The sequence below is a fragment of the Plectrocnemia conspersa genome, unplaced genomic scaffold (assembly GCF_051122295.1).
Source record: "Plectrocnemia conspersa isolate PC_06_02 unplaced genomic scaffold, ASM5112229v1 ptg000010l, whole genome shotgun sequence".
In the NCBI taxonomy this organism is placed as follows: domain Eukaryota; kingdom Metazoa; phylum Arthropoda; class Insecta; order Trichoptera; family Polycentropodidae; genus Plectrocnemia; species Plectrocnemia conspersa.
Window position 1 is genome coordinate 24,670,888 of NW_028277174.1, and position 25,146 is coordinate 24,696,033.

Genomic DNA, 25,146 nt, shown 5'->3' on the forward strand with positions numbered 1-25,146 from the left:
TTAAGAAAAGTTTGAAGTTAAATAGCGCGAATAACTAAACTATTGATTTTTTTATTTATTAAAAAATATGAAACCCATCCAATTTACAAAAAATCCAAAATGTGGTGCATTTTAGTCCTAGGTCTTCACATTAAGCATAATTAGTTTATTGCTTAATGCTGAACTGAACTTAACATTTTTCTGAATATTCTTAACCACATTCTGTCGCGCAGCGTGAAATCTAGTGATATTTTATTTTAAATTTCAGTTAGGGTGTAGTTAGACTATTCTGGTATATTATTCTATTCGTCCAAGCTTTCTCGAATGACCATTATAAAAAAATGTTACACTCAAGCGCATCATAAAATTACTGGCAATCAATGACGTATACGGTACCTACTCTCAGACACGAATCGCCGGCAAGTACTCGACAGGTCGAATCAATAACGACCACAACTTAGACCACTCAATGTTTCTGATGAATTGTACAATATTCATAGCACCTTTTAGTTTTTATTCTCATTAAAATAAAATGTACAAAAAATTCTAAGAATTCCTAAGAGTAATATACTATAAACAATTAAATATTCTATATAATATAAGAGTGAGAATTACAAAATTACTATTTAGTTTAGGACCCTTTATTTTTTGTCCGGATAATATTTCTCTGGTTGCAATAATTATTTACCATTGTATTAAAAGACAAATCAACGTAGAAAATGCAAATTTGTATATTCTACATAATAGTCAATATTTAAAAAAATATAGTTGACATTGTGAACATTTACCGTAATTTAAGTGTTTTCATATTTACAGTATATATACGTAGTTTATATTTAAAAAAATAAAGTTTTACTAATTATTTAAAGAATCATTTAATATCTATATTTTAGTAGAAGATCTTCTATGGCCATTTTTGATAGTAGCAAATAAAAAAAAATGAGCATGTAAACAAATCCTAATTGGTTATTGTCAATTTAAATAACGTGATATTATCATTAGACACACAAGTGTCGCTAATGAGAAAAATCACAAAGTTAACTACATAAATGATGAGACAATGATGTGAATTAACACCTCTAAACATGTTTAAATATTTGTTACTCTTTCGCACGTGCTTATTCATTCCAAGAAATTATTATATATGAATGAAAATTTGTATACAGGTAACTTATATAAGTGTTTATTTCGGGTATTACATAGCGGATTGTTTGATCATTATTGTATAAGTTTATGATTTAATTGCAATCATCTAATTTTATTGTGCCTCTAATGAGCTACTTGATTAAAATCGTCATTATTTTATAATATAATTTACTATTAAAATCCTTGACATGGTTAATTAAATTAACGACGATGACCATTTGCGCATTTCCATATTTCTGCGTTTTTTCGCGATGATTGACTTAGAGGTCAGTGAGATTTTTTGCGGCTAGCCGCTTGAAAATGACAAATTTCAATGTTCGTGTTTATATTGTAATCGATTTTGATGACACTTTGCCTAAAATACATCCAAAAACAATTTTTGACGTCATGTATGTAGTACGATTGACATCATCATTATTGCGCATTTTCCTCTTTCTTGATTATTTACAATAGGTACTCTAATATTATTCGTTATATTGTATTATAACATATATTGCGATAATAACAATTGTAAACACTTCCTAAAACAAGATACTTAAAGTGATGTCGACAAATATGGTTAAAATAGTTTTTTATTTTTTAATTATTGAAATATTGCGTTAATAGTTCAACCAGTGATTTATGAATAAATTGTAGATAGAAACCATTTTTATATTTGATCTATAACGCAAAATTCACGTAGCAAACAAACCTTGTATCGTTTAACCCAAATTATGTAATAGTACCAGTTCGATTTGTTATTAATATATTCGCACGCTAAACTCTAAATAATTATAATTATAAATAAAAAGATTTCGAAAGATTAGTTCGAATAGAAAAAATACAAAATTATTCTATTGCAATTCAGAATAAACATAACCTTGTATATTAGCTTGTAAATTATATTTTGAACGTTATTAATTTATTTTTATATTCCAATGAAATTTCGTTTGAAATAAAAGTAATCCTAATTTATACCCAATCTAATTTAAGTTCTAATAAATGTATCATATAAACAATCAGTATTGTCAAAGTTCATTGCTCTTATAAGACTCGTTTAATAATTTAAATTATGGTTTCATAATTTTAAAACTTGGCCAATTTGTTTAATTTAAACACTTCTTCATGTAGATGCATTTTTTTATTTTTTCCTCATAAGTTCCAGTGTTTACTTAATTAATGGAACAATCCTGTTTCAAATATAAATAATTTACACACGCTTGCCTAAATAGCATGTATTATAGAGATACTAAAAAACAGTTGTTTTTATAAATTGACAAATATAATTTGTAAAAAAATCGGTGCTGTGTTTTTGTTTTCAAATTGACAATAAAGCACTAGACTTGCTATTGATTAAGACTCAACATAAATAACCCTGTACTAAGTGCAAGTGAATCTTTATTGTTATATATAGACATCTACATACATATATTAGAAAAAAGTAGATAAATATATTATAAAAAGAGTATTCTTACTGATGATGTAGGTACCTAGGGGACCCGACAAATCCGCGCCGGACAATCCCGCGCTGACTAAGCCGCCCCGACATAGCCGCGCAAGCCAATCCCGCGCAATACAACCCCGACATTGCCACGCCGACATTGCCACGCAAATCAAAATTATAAAATTGAATAAAATGAAAGAAAATGATTTTTTTAACTCTAATTATTTTGTTTTGTGGACAGCTCTATCACTAGTGATCCGCTTTTTGAACAATTAGTCATAGATTGGATGATGCTGGACAGTTACAAAATATACCGAAATGAAAATAAATATCATTAAAAAAAGGTTAGGTTGTTTGGTTCTACAGTGAAAGTCGGCGCGAGCGGTAGCGAGACGCCTCCCTTTTCCTATATATATATTTGTAATTAATAATAAAAAAAAACCATGTTATAAAATGAATTTTGTTTTGACTTTGCGCGGCTATGACGGCGCGGCTTAGTCGGTGCGGGATTGTCCTGCACGGCTTTGTCGGGGTGCCAGGTACCTATGTCTAGTATTACTCTCTTTTAAATGTTTGCGATGAAGCAATAATTTATTAAATAATAATTATTATTAGTAGTAGCATATCTCGTTTTTTTAACCTTAATATTAAACACACTTTTAAAGCTCTTATTTGTGACATATTAAATAGATTGCAATCACTATATTTTGAGTTGTGAACCCTAACAAGCTTCGCTTATATTATTTATTGCTTTAACACTTTGTATTTAAATAATTTATGTTGTCAAAATATGTATTTAAATATCTTTAAATTCTAAATATAAAATTGTGTTTCAATACTAATTACTAAACATCAAAATTGATTGCTCTCATTTATAATCACAATTTAACTTTCCTATTTTTATTAAAAACACTATACATATTAACCTATTTAAGAACACTAATAATAAGTTAAATGCTGCATATTTAACCGCAGCTTTATATTTAAAAGAGCGGCATTTCTATCCGATTTTTTTTTTTATTTTAATTTTACGTTTTCGTAATATACTGTGAATGTTGAAAATTGAACGGAATATTTCTGCCTGAATTTTACAACCTTATTTCAGCATGATATAATACAAACAAAGAAAACCGATCTTTAATATTATATTAATTGCATATTATGAGTTAATACATAGAATTTATTTAGAATTAAAACATATATATGCATAACTGTCAGCTTTGCAGATAGTAAGTGACATACTAGGTGTTGGATTAGGACGTAATGTTTTTCTAACCGCCTTTTTTATAATAATTATTAGAAATGTGCGTGGGAAGCACGTATTACAAATACGTATTGACTTTAAGAAAGCACTTGTCGCACATACGCGTTAAAAGCGCAATAAATTAAATTCTATTAGCTGTTACGACTGACCAACAAGTGCTACGTACGGTTAGGTTTGAAGGGATTAGTTTCTTAAAATCCATCAACAGCCGTTTGAATTGTATATTAATTAAGCAGTGCTGCTAAATATCTGTCTGTTCAAATCCACTGGTTACGCCAGGACTAAAATAAAAAAAAATGATTCTGAAGCCAGGGCAAAAGAACCTCCTCCATCTCGGTCAAGCGTATATAAGCGCATATATAGCGCACATCATTTACTTATATTTGAAATATTTTTTTGTCAATAACTTCCATTAAGAATTCACCAGATATACAAGAGTTGATTAAAATATATAAAAAAGAAAAAATTAATGATATATCCTAATATACGGTAAAATATGCTAGCGATCTATTGTTGGCTATAAATTGCTTGGGCGATTAATTATTTATTATTTAGTTTAATAATTTATTTAGCTTTATAGATGTAAAGCAATTTGACGAGGCGGTAAATTGCTTACGATCAATTGTCGTCGGGGAATTGCTGGCGGTAAATTTACCGGATCCCCCGTGGCAATCGAATTAAAAAATGAGAAGCTTTAAGAAATAGAAACATTTTTATGTAAATTATTTTGACTATATATCTTAAATATTATAAATTTATTCTAGATACAAATATAAGATCTTGTGACCTTTTTTAAGGAAAAAATAATTTTCTAATTGTATTTTTTGTGGTTACTGCTTTACTTTAATAATTCCTGCTTTTAAATTTAAACAACAACTACTTTGATATAAAATTAAATATAAAGTTTCGAAATAATAGTTTTGATGCTCTTCCCCTTTTCATTTGATGAGATTTTTCTGCCTGGATTTCATCACTGCATTGCGACTTATTAAATTTCGATTTCATAATGGACATACCAATCTCTGCTATTGTAGGTTGCATTACACCAGACGATCAATCAACGTGTATGTAATGTTGTTTTTCTTTCTCTCGCGATAGAACAAGGTCTTATTCGATGCACAATAATATAATTTGATGCCGCTTTAGAAGAAGAAGAGTCGAAGCCGCGTATCTGTCGCAACGTCCATAATAATTTGGTGGCTATGTCCGAGGTCACACCTGTTGTTTACCCACTGGCTATCTTGTTGGCCAACGTTTTCGATTCGAACCACTCGATTGGCCACTGCGAGTGGCCGAAGCGTCAAGTTCACAAGTCTAGTGGGGCCAAATTCCTGGTCGTGCGTCTGATGATAAACCTGTTGGCTTATCTTTTCTTCTGTCGAACGCGACGATGACTCGATTGTCGTCACGGATCAGATCTTCGTCCTGGAAACTCATTTCTTTATGCTAATCGTGTTCAATGGTGACGTAAGCTGCATCATGACGTGCTTTGCAAAACTCCTTCTGAAAAATGACCCATGTCATTTATATTAGGTACATATATGAAAGTTATACGATGTATAAAACGAAAACAGCATAGAGCTTTTATAATGTCTTAGGAATATACAGGGCTTTTTTTAAACAAAAAAGGTGCCGGAATTCACTTATTGTCACAAATATCATTTCAACTAAATTTAAAGCAGCTTTTCCTATGCCACGAACCGCATAAAAAATTAAACAAAATTTATTTATTTTAAAATCTATTGATATGAATGTATTGGTCAAAGTGTATTCAAACCGAATTTTGGTCAATAGGAGGGCGCAAAACAAATAACCCTTCTCAGAAGTCAAAAATTCACGTCAATAGCATTAAAATCGTGTCGGCGCCGTCGCAGTAGGAATGTTCGAAAACGAGAGTTCCCACTGTGACGCTCTCCCATTGGTCAAAATTCGGTTTAGATGTGCTTCATTTGATTCTCACTCATTGAAAATCGAATTATTGTAAAAAATTCGTAAGTTAAATTGTAGCTTCTCATCTTTCCATATTTTACATCCATGCTTTCCATAGCTTCTTATCATACCAGTATTGTCATCTTTTTTGTCGTCGTTTCTGTTATTGTTCTGGTCTTTAAAGTAACCGAAAATTAAAAATCTTTACGACTTCCAATTAATTAAAAATCAAAATTTCCCTTTGCTTTTTGTTTGAAAGATTACGAAAGTTACGAAACATCTTGATTTTACGAGCTGAATAAAAAATTTTCATGCCATTTTCTTAGAAGAAAATAGCAATTTTTAAGCCTTTTAATATATTTTTTCACTGCGTGTAATATATGAGTGCATTTTTTCAATTTTTTTTGTTGTATCCTGTTTGAGAAGCAATTTAATTTTATGATACTAATAGAGACACTCCCTAAAAAAAAGCTTATGTCATCTTCGGTCGTGTAACAACCCCAAATTAAAAATTATCAGTGGCCAAAAATAAATTAATTTACGATATTAAAAAATTAAGTAACGCATCTACAGCGACTTAAAACATATGCTTAATAAAATTCGAACGTGTCTACTTTTATCCTTGGTAAATGCGCACCTGTTAGACGTTTCATCGAAGTTGATGACGAATATCTAAAAGCTTTGGTGAAAGCAGAACCTCAATTTATCATAACATTAGTTCTCTTTTCTCTCCAAAAGACACACCTTAATACCAAAATTAATTTTAAATTTAAATTAAAACTCAAAAAAAAGCATAAAAAATAATTAAGAGATTATTTTTTAATATATACTGAATTACATTTTTATGCATATATTTTCTCTCTCTTGATTTGTTTTAAGATCCAGACTCGTTTTTAAAGTTCTTTATGCACTTAACCCTTTAAATGTCAGCGACTTTTTAGTGAGTCACTTGTTATTTCTCTTTACGTGTCTGCATCTTATCATTTACTGATAATTGAAGCTAGTACAATAATCTTTAATAAATATTAAAAAATATTTTTTTAATATTTCGTAAGCATGCTTTAAAAAATTTGTTAAAAAAATAATCATCAAAACGCACCGGTGAGTTTCTGGCGTTTTAGTGGTTAAGAGTATTGAAGTGAAAATGTTAAAAAAATGATGTGACAAGACAAAAATTTATAAAAGTAATTAAAATATTTATTTCAGGGATTGTGCATGAAATTTTAATTAATCTGCTTTAAGCATATAGTAAATTATAAAAAGTAATATGTTTATAAAAAATAATATATAATACTCTAATATTATTTTCTCTTCTTATTAACGATATTTATCATGCTTTATAGGCAATGTGATAATATATCTGACAGCTATTTAGTTATCATAATAAGATGTCAGAACTACCCGTAATCATTGCCACGAAATTAATAGGCAGGACACATAAGCCAAAAAACATAAAATTACTCCTTTCAGACACTTTATTTTATCTTAAAAAATATGTAGAAACATATAAATATATTTATGTTTTCCTACATATTTTTATTAATTATTATGCATACATTGAGAATTTATTAACTAGCATAACTTTTATTTTAAACGATTTTAATTAATCAATATACTTAATTGTATAATGTAGATCATAAACAGGACCTTAAAAATCATATATACTAAATAAAAGTCATATTCCTTTCGCCTTCTATTAATCAGAACAAACCAATGACGACATTTGACAATTAAGATGTCGCCAGACTTGGATTATCACCAATTTTGAAATCCAAAAAGGTATTTGGCCCCAAACGGTACTGATTTGCATTTTCATATTAAAAAGTTTCACATTGTAGAATCGTTTGAGTCCAACAAGACTATCTTGTCAAATGTTTCAAATTTAAAGACACGTTGGCCGAGTAAGGTCACCGTCTCTGAATCGAGCTGAAGTTTGCCTTCGATCTGTATTTCACATTACATAACATTGAGCATTGGTATATTTGCGAATAAAGATTAAAAATGGCCTTCGTGAGACGCACGTAGTGCGGGATTATGCGTGTAATTTAATATGATGTAAAAATGAAACTTGCTTTAAAATTATAACAAATCCTTTTAAAAAAAATATTTTTTTTATTAAAAATCAATCTTTAAAAGAAGCGTAAATTTTCTTTACATAATATATTACATTCAGTCATACAAGTAAAATATTATTTTTTCAGAAATGAGGAAAACTAAGGCAAAGAAATACATTTGCAACAAACACTTTTCAATTCACTCCATATTTATGGAAAAATTAGGATAGATCAAATATAATATATTAAATTATCAGTTATATTTATTTAGTTATATATATAAGTTATTATTAACACTTAATATCTTATCAAAATCATATCTGTATTATAAAAGATTTGCATTAAAATGTTGTATATTTTATTCATAATATTACAAATTTTATTCAGTATGTTAATATGTTTTTTAAATTTATATGTATAAAAATTCTTATGCAAGATTATCCAACGAAGGACAATTGTATTTTTGCATATTATTGCTTTCCAGTTAAATAATTCTATTAAATTAAGAACCTTACTTTATATAGTATTTTAGTAAACATATATTTTATTTAGGATTTTTATTTTTTGCTAGACTCATATATGTCTTCAATTTATAATTAATTTAAATAATCTAAGTAATAGAGTATCATAAATTATTTCCCATATATATGATGTTGTGTTTTAGTATTAAATTCTTTTATCATATGTGATCAAAAAATATCAACTTATAAACAGTAGTAGGATTTTTTTTCAGATGTATAAAGAGTATATTTTTATATTTTACTTGATGTTATCACACTTATTAAAAGTTAAAAAAAGGATTTAAGTATTACAAGAGGCAATCTCTCAAATATTTATTTTTGTAGAGAAGGTTGGTGCGTTGCATTCATAACTCCTACTGCGTTGAAATAAATTGCAACTTATATGGAAATGCTAGCAAAAAGATGTAAAGGATATTGTCTAACTGATGATCTAAAGATTTTGGAAAAATGGATTGCAAGTCCATATTTTATTAAGTCAGATGATAGAGAGATCAATCCTGGCGTGTGTGCTTGGCTATTAGCTTTAGCAAGAAAATTCCAGGTTATAATAAAATAAAAAGCAAGTACTAAACTATATATGCTTTCTTTATTTATTTTCTTCTACAGTCTGTTTTTTATATATATACAATTAGTTTTATGACATATAAATATGGTTTGTTGTGAAAAGTTCCTTTCTCGTAATCAACTTTCATTGTTAGCTGCTATTAGTTGGCAAATCTCTTTTTAGCTTTTCTTGTGATTTTTTTTCTTTAGCAAGCTGATTAGAATTTTTTATATGACTTGCAAATTCTCAATGGAGCTAAGGTCTTGACGTATGACCTTACTGGGTGCATACCATGGGACATTAGTTACCATTCTAAGGCACTTGGTCTGGAATCTCTCTATTATATTTATGTTAAAGGTGCTTACGGCCTTTCACATTTTTATTCCGTACGTCCAAGTAAGCTTTATTATAAGTAGGGCATCAAAATACCAGTCCAAATTTATTACCCGGTTCTCGGATATTTTTTATTAAATTTTCCGAGTACTCGGTTCTGTTCCGGAAAATTTATTGTTTAAAACAAAACTATTATGGTTGATAAATTTATCAATTTTAAAATATTTGTAAAATAACAAATAAGTGTAATTTTATTAAAGTTGTATTTAAAAAATATTTATTTTAGTCATAGCATATAAATTTTATAGTCCACAGTCAAGATTAAATTGTTCGTGAGCGTGAGACAATTTTAATATATAAATTTGCTTATCGTAAAAACACATAAAAGGACTCACCCGTCCCAATATATTGTTGACAGTAAAAATGCGTTTCTACTATGAATCAAAGGATTAACAGGAACGTTATAAAGTGCCGACCATTGTTAAACTTGAAAGAATCATAAAATTTTGAATGAAAATTTATGAATCACCTAATTGTACGTGCAGAATTTTTTAAAAGAGTAAATATTATTTATTACTTCTTAAGTGATATTAAATAATAATTATATAATAAAATAATTTCTTCTGTGCTGTTGGTATCAAAATTGCATTGGATTAATTTAAAAAAATCTGTTCACATCACATGCTAGTGGTGCTAACCATCAACCGATGGATAACGAGCGAGAAAGACTATAAATTACTGACGGTAAATAATAACAATACACTTAAATGTCGTTTTTTTGTATACGACCGTCTTCTGAGTATGTCGTATGTTTTTTTGCAAAAAAATCGCATTTTAATTTTTTTGTTAAACGGCAAATGCTTGAGGATGTGTAAAATTTACATTGTGAAACAATACTTTCGGACTGTTAAATAAGGATTTTACATCCCTTTTCAATAAATAAATGTTATAATTGAGTTTAGCACCATTAAACGGGTATTTATTACATGCGAGGATCCAGCAATCCCGCACGTGACAAGTGCAGGAGTAACAAATTTATTGTTCTTAACAAAATATTAATCCCGATATTTTAAGGATTATTTTAAATAAGCACGATAAAATTCTTTAATCATTAAAACACACCTAAATACAGTAAATTAAAAAAGATAAATTTAAAATTTGCGCTAACAATAAACATATTGGTACATAAAGATGCAGCAGTCATCAATTAAATATATATATTATAACTATTTTAATTTAATAGTCAAACTTTTAGATCAGATTATTTTTATTAAATATTGTGGATTAACACCAATAAATAAAGCAACATATTAGTTAATTCTTAAATATATTATATGTATTTTCAGAATTTTATTTTTATTTTTATCGAATTATTATTATTAATTTAAGATTTATGTTCAAAACTACGTCTTTTCATTTGCTAAACAATGACTAATATTAAGGTAAAAATAAATAAAAAAAAACAATAAAATGATTTCATGACATTCTGTCGTGCATTAAATAATAAATGATGGTCGTGGAAAACTCAAGCAATTGGCAAATATTTGCACGGACTTTGCATTTTCTTTTTTTCCATTCTTCGGGTTTATCTATGCTTTTGTTTATACTGCAAACAAAGTATGTTTTAATCGTGTATTTTCCTAGTAAGGCTCAAAATTCCAAACTGCATACGCATAAAACAATAATTGTAATTAATAAAAAGTAAAATGGACCAAATTTAACTGCAAAAATTAGAACGAACCATTTTTAAGTTTATAGTTAACACACATTTAGAAAGCATTTTGCGAAAATATTTGACCCTTGTGTGTGATAAATAATTTTAACGAGACACAGCGCGTGTTAACGTTGATAATTACTACTTTTATATCATTTGAAACGTATTTTGAAAACTGATTCTGAAAATATCTAAAATTTGCATTTTTAAGAAATCAAACAACCATACATATAAATTACGTGCTTATTTTTTTTTTACAGCATTAAACATTTATGATTTCTTGTTTTTATCGCAAAACGCTTGAACATTAGTATTTTAATATAACAGAAACGTAGTGAAAATGTCTTAAGGTTAATGGATCACTTTAGTGCATTGACATTGGCAAAACAAGTCACGTAAATCAGAAAAATAACCAGTGACGTCATGTCGATTAAGAAACTTGAAGATTGATTTGGGTTTTTGTTTTTATATTATTTTTGTAGTATAGCAGAAATATAAACATTAAGGCATTTATTTTAGTTTTAAAAATATATTTCAATATTGTCAATAAAAAGTACAGTATTTATATAATATATTACTTGAAAAAATGTAAAAAAAGTAAAAGTCAATATATAATGGTAATAAAAAAAATTCACGATATGGATAAAACGCTTTAAAGTTACTCGTAAGTAAAATATTTAATATTTTATAAATGGTATTATATTTGGTTAAATATTTACAAATTGTTCATTGATATCAACAAACATATAATATAAAAGTGTATTAAGTCAGAAAATAATGAGATAATCTTGTATTGTATATATTAATTAATATTAAATACTCATAACTGCTAAAAAATACTATATAAGGATCAAAAATGTTTCACGTCTAAACAGTATGTTTTTAAGGCAGTAAGTAATCGTTTCTGATGATAAATACCGATTTTGTGGAATCGATATAAAAAATAAAATAATATATTATGTATAAAATACAGTTGATAGTACTCCTAACAAGTGTTCTTTATAAAATATATTAGATGACATCTTTTAGTAAAAATAAATAAAATACACCTGAATCTATTGCCAAAAGAGAAAAGCTAATTATTTTTATTGAAGTAGAATAATTCCCTTTTATTGAAAATAGGAAACCAGTTGCAATTTAAAATTATAACTATTATTTAAGACCGATTCGACCATTTCTCATAATTATTTTTAAATTTTGAAAACATCAGAAGAAAGGAATTATATTTTATTAAAATAAATACTTAGTGATTTCATATGTTTTTTGTCTACAAATTAGAAGAAAATTTTGTATTACGAGTATAAAATAAGTGTTTTAAAAATACGATAAAAATCAGGTAAATACAAAATTGCTATAATATTAAATAATCTAATTATCTTAAACCTAAATGTGTTATAAATTGTGTACATTTAACCGATTTTTTACACTATATATATATATAATAATATATGTATGTTATATTAATATGTTTGCTTTTATCATATCAAATAATATTACTCCCAATAAATAAAATCGATTGTATGTGTTTTAAAGTCTGTATTTATAAAATACAATAATATTTAAGCAATTTGCGTTTTATGTTATTATTATAATATTGTTTGTCACTAGCTTAATTTTTACCATTTTTATATAATCACGATTTATTTTATATAAATGCTTAAAATTAACGCTACTAATACTAGTAAAACAAAATGAACCATAATTTATAAAAGCGAAATTGGATTAATTAACTCAATTTCTGAATTAAGATTTAGATTATTTTAAACATTAAAATTTGCTATTTATTAATACAATTCCTAAAATAATATTAAACTTTTATAAGTATTACTTTTAAATAAATAAAAAATTATAGTTTAATTGAAAATTTTAATTATTTTCTTTGTCATTCATGATAATATATATTAGTTTTTAATTATTGCAAAATTTTCACCTGTATAAAAGTTATATTCACCTACTGTATTTTAAGAATAATGTGTAAATCAGGGTTCTTAAATATTTTAAATTGAATTAAATGATAAGAAGGTTCAGTTATTTATAACTCTTACTATTAGATCTATTGTTAGTAGTATTTAAATACTTCATTTTAATTATTTTCTATGTTATAGATTTAATATATTTAAGATATAGTATATCATTTATAGATTAGCTTTTAATGAATAACTAATAAGACTTACTGAATTTTAAGAATATTATTTTATATCGCCACGATCATAAATGTTTATAATTAAAATAAATGAGAATAGGTTTTAATTAAATTTGGTGAATATATTTATAACACTCACCATTAGATTGATTTTTTAGTATTATTTGAATACTTAATTTTAGTTATATTATTAGTTAAAAATACTCGAGAGATATTAAACCATTTTTATATTAGCTTTTAATAAATAAAAAAATGTTACATATGTTAAAAAATAAATTAAATAACAAACTAATATTATGATCATATTATTAAAACTAAATTAAATTTTATAATTTGATTACATTAGAACACGATGTAATTAAATTTGCTTAAGATATTTATAACATATCATTAAACACATTTTAGTATTATTTTAATACTGCATTTTGATTATATTATTAGTTAAAAATATTCAAGAGATATTAAACCATTAATTGATTAGCTTTTAATGAATAAAACATGTTTCAGATATTAAAAAAATAAATTAAATAACAAACTGAATATTAGCATTATAGTGTTATAACTGAATGTTTTAATTTTTTATAAATAGATTAAATCGGAACAAGATTTAATTAAATTTGTTTAAGATATTTATAACACTTATCATTAGACACATTTTAGTATTATTTAAATACTGCATTTAATTATATTATTAGTTAAAATACTCAAAATATTTAAAACCATTTGTAGATTAGCTTCTAATAAATAAAAAATGTTATATGTGTATTGAAAAAAAATTAAATAACAAATTAAATATTTGGATTATAGTGTTATAACTAAATGATCTTAAAAGTTCATAATTGAAATAAATAAAGATAGATTTTTATTAAATTTGCTAAATATAAAAATAACACTCACCATTAGATTGATTTTTAGTATTATTTAAATACAAAATTTAAATTATAATTATAATTAAACCATTAAACCATTTATAGATTAGCTTTAAATGTATAAAAAAATATGACATGTTAAAAAATACATTATTTTTATTATCAAACTAAATAGTAAGATTAAATAATATAACACTCACCATTAGATAAATTTTTAGTAGTATTTAAATACATATTTTATATTTTTCGTTAAGAATATTCAACATATATTAATCCATTTAAAGATTAGCTTCAAAAAAAATATTAAAAAATCAAACTGAATTTTAATAATATTGTGTTATATTTGTAAATGAATTACATGTGAATACGTTTCAATTAAATTTGCCAAAAATATTTATAATAGTTAACATCATATCGATCGTAATATTAATATAATAGTTCATTTTTAGCTTTAGAATTATTTAAGCAATAAAATTGTGACATATGTATAAAATCCTATATTTTAAAAATATTATGTTATAACCTAAGTATCTTAAATGTTTTTAATTTGATTAAATAAAAATAGGTTTTAATGAAATTTATTATAGATATTTATGCCAATTAGCTTAGTATTATTTAAATGCTTAATTTTGATTGTATTTTTGTAATAAATATTTAAGAGAGATATAAAATTTAAATGCAAAATGTAATAAATCTTAAATATTTATAAAACTACAATAGAATTCTATCTTTAACACACAATAGTATAAATCAACCGAATGTTTTGTACGTGTATACCCATAGAAAATATTATATAAAGTGATTATATGATTTAAATTGTATTAAATACTATTTATTTATAAGCGATAATAATCTAAAATGATATGAAAAATTATAAAATAAAAAAAAATACATAAAATATTTTTTTAATTGCTATTAAATCTATATCAAATAAAAAAGTAGTAACAAATTATACAATAAAATCATATTATTGACTCGTAATAATATTATATTATAAAGTTCTCTAATATTATAATATTCTATCAGAATCGAAGCCATGATTATCAATACTTCGATATGTTCGTAATATAACTACAAAGCGTCTTTACACGGTTGAAAAATATACCAACCCTCATTTCCCAAGTTGCTAAACCAGCAATTTTTGACTGACATCTAAAAGACAAAATCGACATAGTCATCCGTCGTAAAAATCCAGTTTTGTCATCGAATGATAAATACATGTCGAATGTCCGACCTCGGCCAGTCTTTGGTCAGCTCTTGGCAAGTCAGTGCGCGTACGAAACTAATCGTTTCGATTAGTGCACGCGGGTGAACTAACACTAGTACGTTTTTAAACTTACATAACACGTTATTTTATATATTTTACTAATTTTTACAATACAAACAAATAGATTAAAAATGATTAGAAAGCTTTACGATCCATATTTTACACCGTGAAAAAGCTCGTGGAAAGATTTAGTTAACTAATCTTTACTAATCCATATTATTTTTTTTATTTATTACGTATAATTATAAATCTTCACTTGTTTAATTTATTACTTATTGATTTATAAATGACAAAGTATTTATTTACAAATTAGTCGTTAAGTGTTTATAATATAAATATACCAAAAGCTCACTTAAGCCATTGTTTGCTTACAACAAATAAATATATTACCGGAAGACTCGCACTTCCTATTTATTAAGCTTGAGTTATCAAGGAGAAGTTTTTCAATTGTAATATTATACAAATGCAGATTGATTTATGATTATTAACTATTTATTTAACTGAAACTTAAATGTGATGCCAATACAAGATTATTCTGTTAAACATGACGCTGATACAATCAAATAACAATATTGCTGTCAAGTCACGTTTAATAAAATTCTTAGAGACGCGGAAAATCCAGCGGTAGATAGTGTGTAATTAATATTAATGAGCAGGAATAGATATTTTTATCAGGAAAACGATTATTGCAGGTTTGATCAAGAATTTCGAACGATAAATCAAACAACTGCGTCATAATAATTGATCTGGTCTACATCATGGAAAATTAATTACAAAACGATTATTTGTAAGGTCGGTGGTTAGATACGCGCATGTGTTATAAATTATATCGTAGTGTTTCTTAAATATTACAAAAAAAATGGTATATCAATGCACAGACCGAATATTTTAAAAATTGCAGCGTGTTACATGCATTGCTCAATAAAAAATGATTAGTCGTTCTAAATTCTATATATATTCCTGACTTTAACTGCGGCGTGTGCAACAAAATTGATTCAGTGATTCTCAATATTTTTATTCAGAATGTCATGCAACTCAATTATGGTCCTTTGATACATGACACTATTTAATTGCCATATGTAGTTTAGCAAGAAGGTTAGTAGCGTTATAAAAATAGAGTAAATTATGATAAAGTGTTTGCTATATATATATATATATATATAGACCTCGATACTTGGTCTATATTGTATATTTAAGCTATTTGTATAATTTAATACAATATAATTATTATTTTATATAAAATATATATAAATAAGCACATGTGAAAAGTATATTTAACTTTAATATTTTACTATTAATTTTCATCTTAAAACCAGATGATGTAATACTATTTTGTTGCTTTCTATATCTTAAATAATAAGTCAACATTATATAGGGCGTCCACAATTAACAGTATGTAATTATTAATTATTTAAAAAAAACATTCAAACCTCAAAGTGTAACAATAAAAAAAAATTGATTCTAGAAATCATCTCTAAAGACTTATAAAATAATTAATAATTTTCCATTGCGGTTACAGTATGCAAATAAAAATTGTAACGTCAACATAAAATGCGTAATTTTTCATACTTTGACTGTTTTATTTAATTTTATCCTTAATTATTTCATTATTTTTTAAGTTTGCCTTAATATACTTAATGCTTCATTTCAAGTATGTTACACTTTATGCTCAAAATAAATAAGTTTTAGATATTATATAGTCAAAATACATTTAATATATTACGCATCTTATTTTTTATAAGTGTGTATGTTCATATATATGTACTTAAGTACTTCATATATAACTAAGACTGCTTAAATCTATGTAGCAAAAAATATCTTATTTTTTAAAAGAACATAATTTAATAATGTTGTCTGTCTGTATATCAAAATTGTATTATATACTAATTTAATAATGTTACTATATGAAAGAAAAAAATATATTCGTACCTAAATTGATTTTTTGTTCCTTCTGATGTTTTTAAACCTTGACTCAGCTTTTTTGCTAATTAGCACAGTTAAACGCAGAGTTAAAAACGTACACTTAATTACAATATTTTTATAACATCTTAACAATGTTATAAACGCATTTTGAAATTTGATTTATATTGCACTGCAGTACAATATATATATTGATTTAGGCTCTTTTTTAATTTTTATTAAAAATAAATATATTTTTATGGTATATATCTTTATACAGTATATTCTAAACAATAAAATTTTGTAAATTTTTTTCCGAAAGAATATATTTTATAGTAGCATATTTTATCAAAATACTTTGTGTAAAGCAATGACCTTTACACAAAATTTTGCCACACGTAAATTTATATGCTGACTTACATATAATATATAAAATATTTTTTTCCATATATAAAAAACTATATATTATATAAAAAAAAATTGCTTTGAAGTATCGCATAATTTTACTTATTTTTAAGCAAAATTTTAATTCAAAAATAAATTAAATTTCTACTAAAGTTTGATTAAATAAATAGTATTACTAAAAACATTTGATATGAAAATCGAACTAAACTAAGAAAACTAAACCTTTTATTTAAAAAAAATATTGCTATAGTATAACTCATGTATCTTGTGTTTTATTTTAATTTTTATTAGATACATATAAATTTGGATCAAAAAAATAATAAGCACAGAGCGTTCAACATTAAACAAGCATTTATTGTAAAATTGACAGATTTTACCAAATTTAAATAGAGGTTGTTGGTTCGACCTTTAGTGATATTTTCGTTTCCTGAATAAAATTTGAATTATCGTATTCATATGTGAATTTTAATGACAGACCTTGGATAATAATAAAACTGTATATTTCTGATGATCTCACACGTGTGAATCTCTGAGGGATGTGAAATAAAAATATGTTCAATAAATAATTTTTCACACTTGCATCGAGCGGTTGATAGTTAGAAATCGCGATATGGAAGCAAGTCATGATGCCGTTTGCATAATCAATATTGTCAACAGTATTGAGGTCCAATTCGAGTTTCCATAAGGTCTGCGATCAGAGGCGCTCGGAGTGGCCCGCGAGCCGCACGCGTTCGACCGGAATCCGCAGTATCGGCATATCAGTTTTCAGTTTTGCACAGTGAACATAGTGTTTTCATTTAATTGTACTGCTGAATCATTTGTATTGGTAAATATTTATATTTTAATATAATTAAAGGGTATTATCATAAATAAAAGTGAATAAATCTTCAAAAACGCTCATTAGACATCGACGCGTGGTGAAGCGTCAAACCCGCAATGAAAACTTTTATGATGTGTTAATTGTTTTTACTTCCGATCGTTAAGATATGCAAATACCACATCACAAATTACAAAACGCACTGTTGCGATAATGACACACATTATTTCGCCATTGCCTTTTTATATAACGCATTGTATGAATCGTATCATTGACGATGATTAAAATTTCTTTCTGCGTATACATATATTTTTATTGTCTCATTATAAAGTGAGCGATTTTATAATAATTAACGACCTCGATTTGTTCGAACGAGTTATGCATATCGTAAATGCTGCATTCCGTCATTTTTTCTCGATGTCCGCAAGTGTATTTTATATCACAAAGGCTAATTTGCACTATGAAAATTAGATTTTTACGTGAACACAACTTAATGACAGAAAATAATTACAAAGTACGTTAGCTTTTACTTTTATGACCCTCTATAAATGTCATTAAATGTATAAGAGGCGTTTTATTATTATTCTATACATATATTTATAAATATAACATCGTTAAACAGCAGTTTGTGTAAGCTCGTAAAAAACTTTCAATTGCTAATTGATTTGTTTTAAAGCATTTTTTCGAGTTATTATGTTAAATCATTTATAATCTCAAACTGTAGTTAATATATGTATAAAAGAAAAAAATCACGTGAAACGCCAATATATTTAGTATATTTTTTTATGTATTAAACATAAAACACTTTTGCTTTTTTCTATTACTTAATTATATGTATTATTATTATAGTAGTGCGATTTACTTTGTTAGAGAAAAAGTTAGTTAATTAATGAATATAGTACAGCGTAGTGGTTGCTTTACGTTTTTTTTATATTATCTATATATTTTTGTATAACAATATTTTCAAGCAGTTTATATCATATCTATTTGGATGAAAGAACCTTTTATCGAAAATTTAAATGAAAGTTAGCATGTACCAACATTTTGGCCCAATTTTTATTTTAACATATTAAATAAACAAATATTAAATATATTTTAGTAATTATTATAAAAAAAACTAGGATTTTATTATATAAAATTAAAAACTGTATATTATATTGTACGTTAATGTAAAAATAATAATTTAATTTTTCATTGATAGTAAATTTATGTTTAATACAACAATATTATTCTTACGCAGTATAAACGTTTAAGTAAATATTTTAACAAATGTTTTTCAGATACATTAATAAAATTTTAGGATAAGATCAATTCTTTGCAAATTTAATATTATGAATAAATTATTTATCTTATGATAATAAACATAGAAAACTTTAAATTTTAATTAGTTATTAATTGTATTGTCCGTTGATTTTGTAACAGGAATTATTATTATAGTGTTTGTATATCGATTTTTATTTTTTTACATGATATTTAAACTATGCTTTATCATATTAACAACAAAGTTTCTATATGTCTTATGAATATATATTATATATTTTTTTGTGAGTTAATACAATTCTATTTGATCGATTTTAATAAAATGTTGCATAGGTACTCTTTCATACTATTTTAATCACTCATACTCAGTTATTGAATCATAAAAAAATATATCCCACACCTATTTTACTCTAAGATAATTTTGTGTGCATTTCTCTCTTTATAGTCTGCATAACCTAAATCACGTTTTTATTTGCTGTGAATCATTATCTCGGGTATAGAATTCAAGTAGTGTATAAATTATTTTTTACTGTTAGTCCAAACTAATGTTTACTATCTTCTAATAAAATATTTCTTCCCTTCCGCATATTTGTCGACCTTCATTGCTGTGATGATTAACAATGATTTCGTCAATAGATTTTATCTGACAGTTCCTAATCATAATCGACATCTCGTACGATTTTTCAATTTTAAACATGTAAATATTTACAAACAGCAGTTACAGCAAGCTGACGCCAAACTGTATGTTTGTCCAGCATATTTAAGCCGCGAAGGTAAAAGTCCAATGTTTGCCGAAATTTTGACCATCAATACACTTTTGAGGTTATTGCGTATTTGCACCTAGTTATTATTATTAATTTTTTCACAATTGCGAATATATTTTTAAATGCCATTTTATTTTTACAATACGAAAATTCTTCCGATGCTGTTGACATACATATAATACATACATGCACACGCGCGGGTTCCCATGCTTCAACAAACCGCCAATCTTTACTTCGAAAGTTCTTAAACGGTTAAATTTTTATTATACAAGCGTATTGCAAACATAGTAATCGCGAAATTACGTGAGAAAATTATTAAGGAAAAAAATACGGCCAAGCTTAGAAATTGCGGGTGAAGATTCGTGTGTAACGAATTAATACTTGGGCTTAGTACCTAATTGTACTTGACGATAAAACATTCTTGGAATTAAATTTCAAGGTTTCTTTGCGTTGCAGTTTTTTAGCTTTTAGACATTTTATTTATACGGTTTTTATTTTAATTAATTTCTGCTGGGCTTTTCCTCAATTTAGGAAATCATATTTTTCATAGTCACATAGTACATACATTTTATTTTATTAATTATAAATTAATATCAGAGTTTTATTATAAATAAATGTAACTGTGTATGTCAAATATTAAAAATGAAATTATAATGCATTCAAAATGGGTGTCTAATATTATTATTATTTAACAATAGACGTTGTTAACATAAATAGATCTAATACTCTTAAAAATGTCTATGTTTATTTTTGCATTTGTACAATGTATGAATATTATATTATGTATTTACGTTGTGTATTTAGGACAAATCACTTTAACATGCACCGTGCGAATTACTACGTTCTTAATTGTTATTACACATACAAAAGTGCACACAACATTACTTTTTTCAATAATAATAATCCTTTACTGCAACACAATGCAGCAGTGTGAAAAAATGCAAATACTTTTTGTCGATTAATACGATTTTTTCATGAGCTTGTATCATAGTAATTTGCGTCGAGATGGATTATTGCGTCAAACCAGCAATTATGTTTACGCAACTTGGTATAGTATAATTTGCATTTCTCGTTTGATTGATCTATATTGTATTTTTTCCACAGATCTAAATCGACTGCGCGACACGACGGCCGTTGCATACATAAAAACGTGTGAAAATATGATCGTACGACTTGCGTTATAGATTTGGAACATTTAGAAAAAAGACATTATTGTGTCGGTGAAATTATTGTGAAACTGCTGATCGACGCTTAAGGGTGAGTAATTTCAATATTATTTCAATAATAAACAACACCGAGAATAGAATTGCATTGCAAAAATGTTGCGTAAAGCACTGAAGATTGCACTTAACTATTGTGCAATGAACCTAATTTATTTTAAGTCAATATTATTTTAAAATCATATTGAATAATTTAATACTAATTAAAAATTTGTGGAGCAACCATTTTTTTTTCATATTCTATTAAATTATTTATTTAGTTTTTTTTACTGGTCTTTAATTGTATTTAAAGTTTTTAATGTTTAAGTATATTTCTCACGGTCTAATATATTTTTTTCTGATTGATTTATAACGGATATTTACATTAGTAAATATTTTACATTTAAATAAATAATTCTTAACTTTCTCTAATATTATTATTTAGGGGAAATCTTCATACGCATAAAAAAAATTTAGGTTACAGTTTTGAGTGTATATTCTAATAAAAGGGGTTATATATTATATTTTAATAAAAATTAAATCAATGAATTTGTCTCTAATTAAGTTCAGGGGTATCATTTTTTTTTGTAAACATATATTATTTTGTGTTATAAATTAATAAATGAATCTGTTATTATATAGGAGTAAATTATGTCAAAGCGTATATTTTTCATCGTTAAAAGTCTCTGCAATTTTTTATATAATATATTTCACGACCGTTTTATATTCGTCTTACAAATTCTTGCAATGCAGTTTGGCGTAAACAATTGATCAATTATCGTGTTTCATCATTAAGGTCGCCAATATTTTTTCAATACGAAAAAAATAAAGTGGAATTTCAGTAATATAGAATATTATCGAGAGGTATAATTTTAAGTATTTAATGTCATAAAATCGCGCTACTTGTGTCTTGAAATCGTTTTAAGCTTCTTCAAGTTTAACCTTGTGTCTTAAATCCGCGACCTACTCTCACACTATTAACCCATGTGGATTAATATATTATTAATAATTCATGATAAAAATCACACGGTCACAAATATTCTTATGTTACAAAACATTGTGGATATTATCATAAACGAACAGCTTTAGACTAAAAGTAAATCTTGTAGCGATCATCACAGTCATTAACTCTGATGCGAAATGCTAAAATTGACCGCGATTTTTTTATAACACGCTATTCTTTCACTCTCGATGGTCGTTACATAACTGTTACGCTAACCATATTAACGATTTTTGCTCAACGAAACAAGCTCGACCGTCGGTTTTGAACTTGAAATCTTTACAGGTCGCACTTGACCGACTCTCGACGACGGCTGTGCCCCAAATCAGCGCATTTTTGCACAACGATCGCGAAAATCCCACATGATACGATTTTTTATAATCAGATACTGGCCTCGAAATTGATTTTACGATCGGAAAGTGAAAAAGGTTAACCAGATCGACTTTTCACGTTAGTGTGATGCGTGAAAATTAACGAACGAAATGGTTTTCTTTCGACTGGGAACGCATCGAGTAACTAGTTTATTGTAACTGAATTTTATGTCCTGCGGGATAAAAATAAAGCATGATTATGTATAATGCATAATAAATTAAATATAAAGTAATATTTCGATAATTATATACAATTAATGTATGTGTTCAAAAGTCATCTCGATCTACAAAATGGTTACAAATCTTACATAGAAAACTTTATGCCAGTCGCCTTTCTTTAAACACCTGCTAAGTTGCTCGATATAATTATTGACGAGTATGTCTATAATCACTAGGCAGGCTTTAGTGGACCACTTCGTTCCACAATCACCAATCTCTTTTACTTCTTGAAGCGGTGACGAAGTCCCTTGATACTAAAATCCAGTTTGACGTCAACTTTCAAATATCTATCGATAAAGTATGATTTATCAATCTTGTGAACTTATCATTTGGGAGTACCACAGAGGTCCAATCTAAGTCCGTTACTGTTTCTCCAGTTTATCAAAGATGTATATATAGCAATTGATAACGACATAGTATTTGCACAAAATGCGGATGATATCAATAAAAAAAATTGAACAAGGAACATAAATAGAGCAATTAGTTATAGTCTTTGCGACAAATTTCATCGCAATAGTTACGAGAAATTAAAAAATGGAAATAATATGCTGTTATTTATATTAAATAATAACATTAAACTGTGATGCAGTATTTGACAACCCGCATGTCACATTGAACATCTAATCGATATCGTCATTTTCAACTCATGATTCGTATAGATACGACAAAATTGTAACAACAAACGGAATTAAAACTTTATAGCTCGTTTTACAGTAGTTTTTTGTTCTACCATAAATGAGTTAATCATTGGTTAGGTTAAAAATTTATATCATAAAAAAGGCAGATCTTTGGTTTAACTTTCATCCCATTAAGATAGAAACAACTTTTAAATTAGCTCTGTAATGTTTACAAGTGTTCGCAAATTATATTGCAATTTCATCTTGGTCAAGTTTGGCCTTTGTTCTCTTATTCTAAATTCCAGAAAGCTTGTATTATTTTAGTTGCATCCTTATATTTGTCAGCTATGCCAAACATTAACAACAGACATTAAAGTTGCCAACGTTATCAGAAGCAATATTCAGAATCTATGTATTTAAAAAATATTTTCTTAAGAGCTCTTTAAGATCATATTTTTTTATTAAAGCAGTAGATTTAATAACAATAATAACAGGAGTTTTATTCTTACCATTTATAATAATGGCTAAATATAATTATAAAGTTATTATCAGGGAATCAAAAAAGTTTGTTCAATTTTGTAGAAGCAGAATTTTTTTGAGAAAAAAATATTTAATTAAAAAATGATAACGTTCTGTATCTCTTTCCAAATAATTTAAAAGTTCCTGATTATACTTATCATATGATTATTTAATGTAAAAAAATGATAATCGGTTGGAGAAATGTCAGGAGATATGGAGAGTGAGATAATATTTCTTAACCTAAAAGTTTTTACTGCATTTTCTTGCAAGCATTAAAATTTCTTCTGAATAATTATCTAAATTATTTCTAAAGGATGCGTTTCAGTAGCATGTAGTAAATCTTAGCTATGATTGTTTGCCATATGTTAAAAATGTCGTATTGGACAATACCAACTGCAGTCCACTGTTTTTTTAGGGGCACATATTTTTAGTATTTTAATTTAATTCTCAGGACTCATTTTCCCAACTTCCATGAGTTTCCTAATTGATGCAAATGTAAAAATATTGTTTCATTGATTACTTTTGCTTTTTTTGAATAGCGTTAAGTAATTATTGATTAAGGATATTCTTGAAAGCGACGCATCTTTAGAAAAATAAACATTTATATACAGTTTTTATTTTAGCATATCTATAAAATTCTTATGGAAAATCTGGTTTTAATTTAATTTAAACATACTCAAACTACAACTGATTTGAGCGAAGTCGGAAAATCACAACATCTTAATTCAAATGTATCATTAATGAAAAAACTGTATTTTAGAACTTTATATTTGTGTAATATTAACATACTTCTAACGTTTTATTTTAACTGTTTTACTTATATAGAATATTTCAATACATATTCCAAACAAAATATATACCTCCATTTTTATATTTTGCTAATAATAATG

General features: G+C 26.2%; 1 protein-coding gene across 4 annotated transcripts in view; it reads left to right on the forward strand.

The window, feature by feature from the left end:
* The first annotated feature begins 15,148 nt into the window (after positions 1 to 15,148).
* LOC148231114 (very long chain fatty acid elongase AAEL008004) overlaps positions 15,149 to 25,146 on the forward strand; it is a 51,521-nt gene continuing 41,523 nt past the window's right edge. For 2 of the 4 annotated variants that reach the window (XM_088194048.1, XM_088194045.1), the window contains exons 1-2: positions 15,149 to 15,241; positions 21,436 to 21,588. The gene's annotated coding sequence lies outside the window, so the exon portion shown is untranslated. Of the gene's footprint in view, positions 15,242 to 18,186; positions 18,317 to 21,435; positions 21,589 to 25,146 lie in introns of those variants that run through there. The other 2 variants (XM_088194049.1, XM_088194046.1) reach the window with 1 other exon arrangement.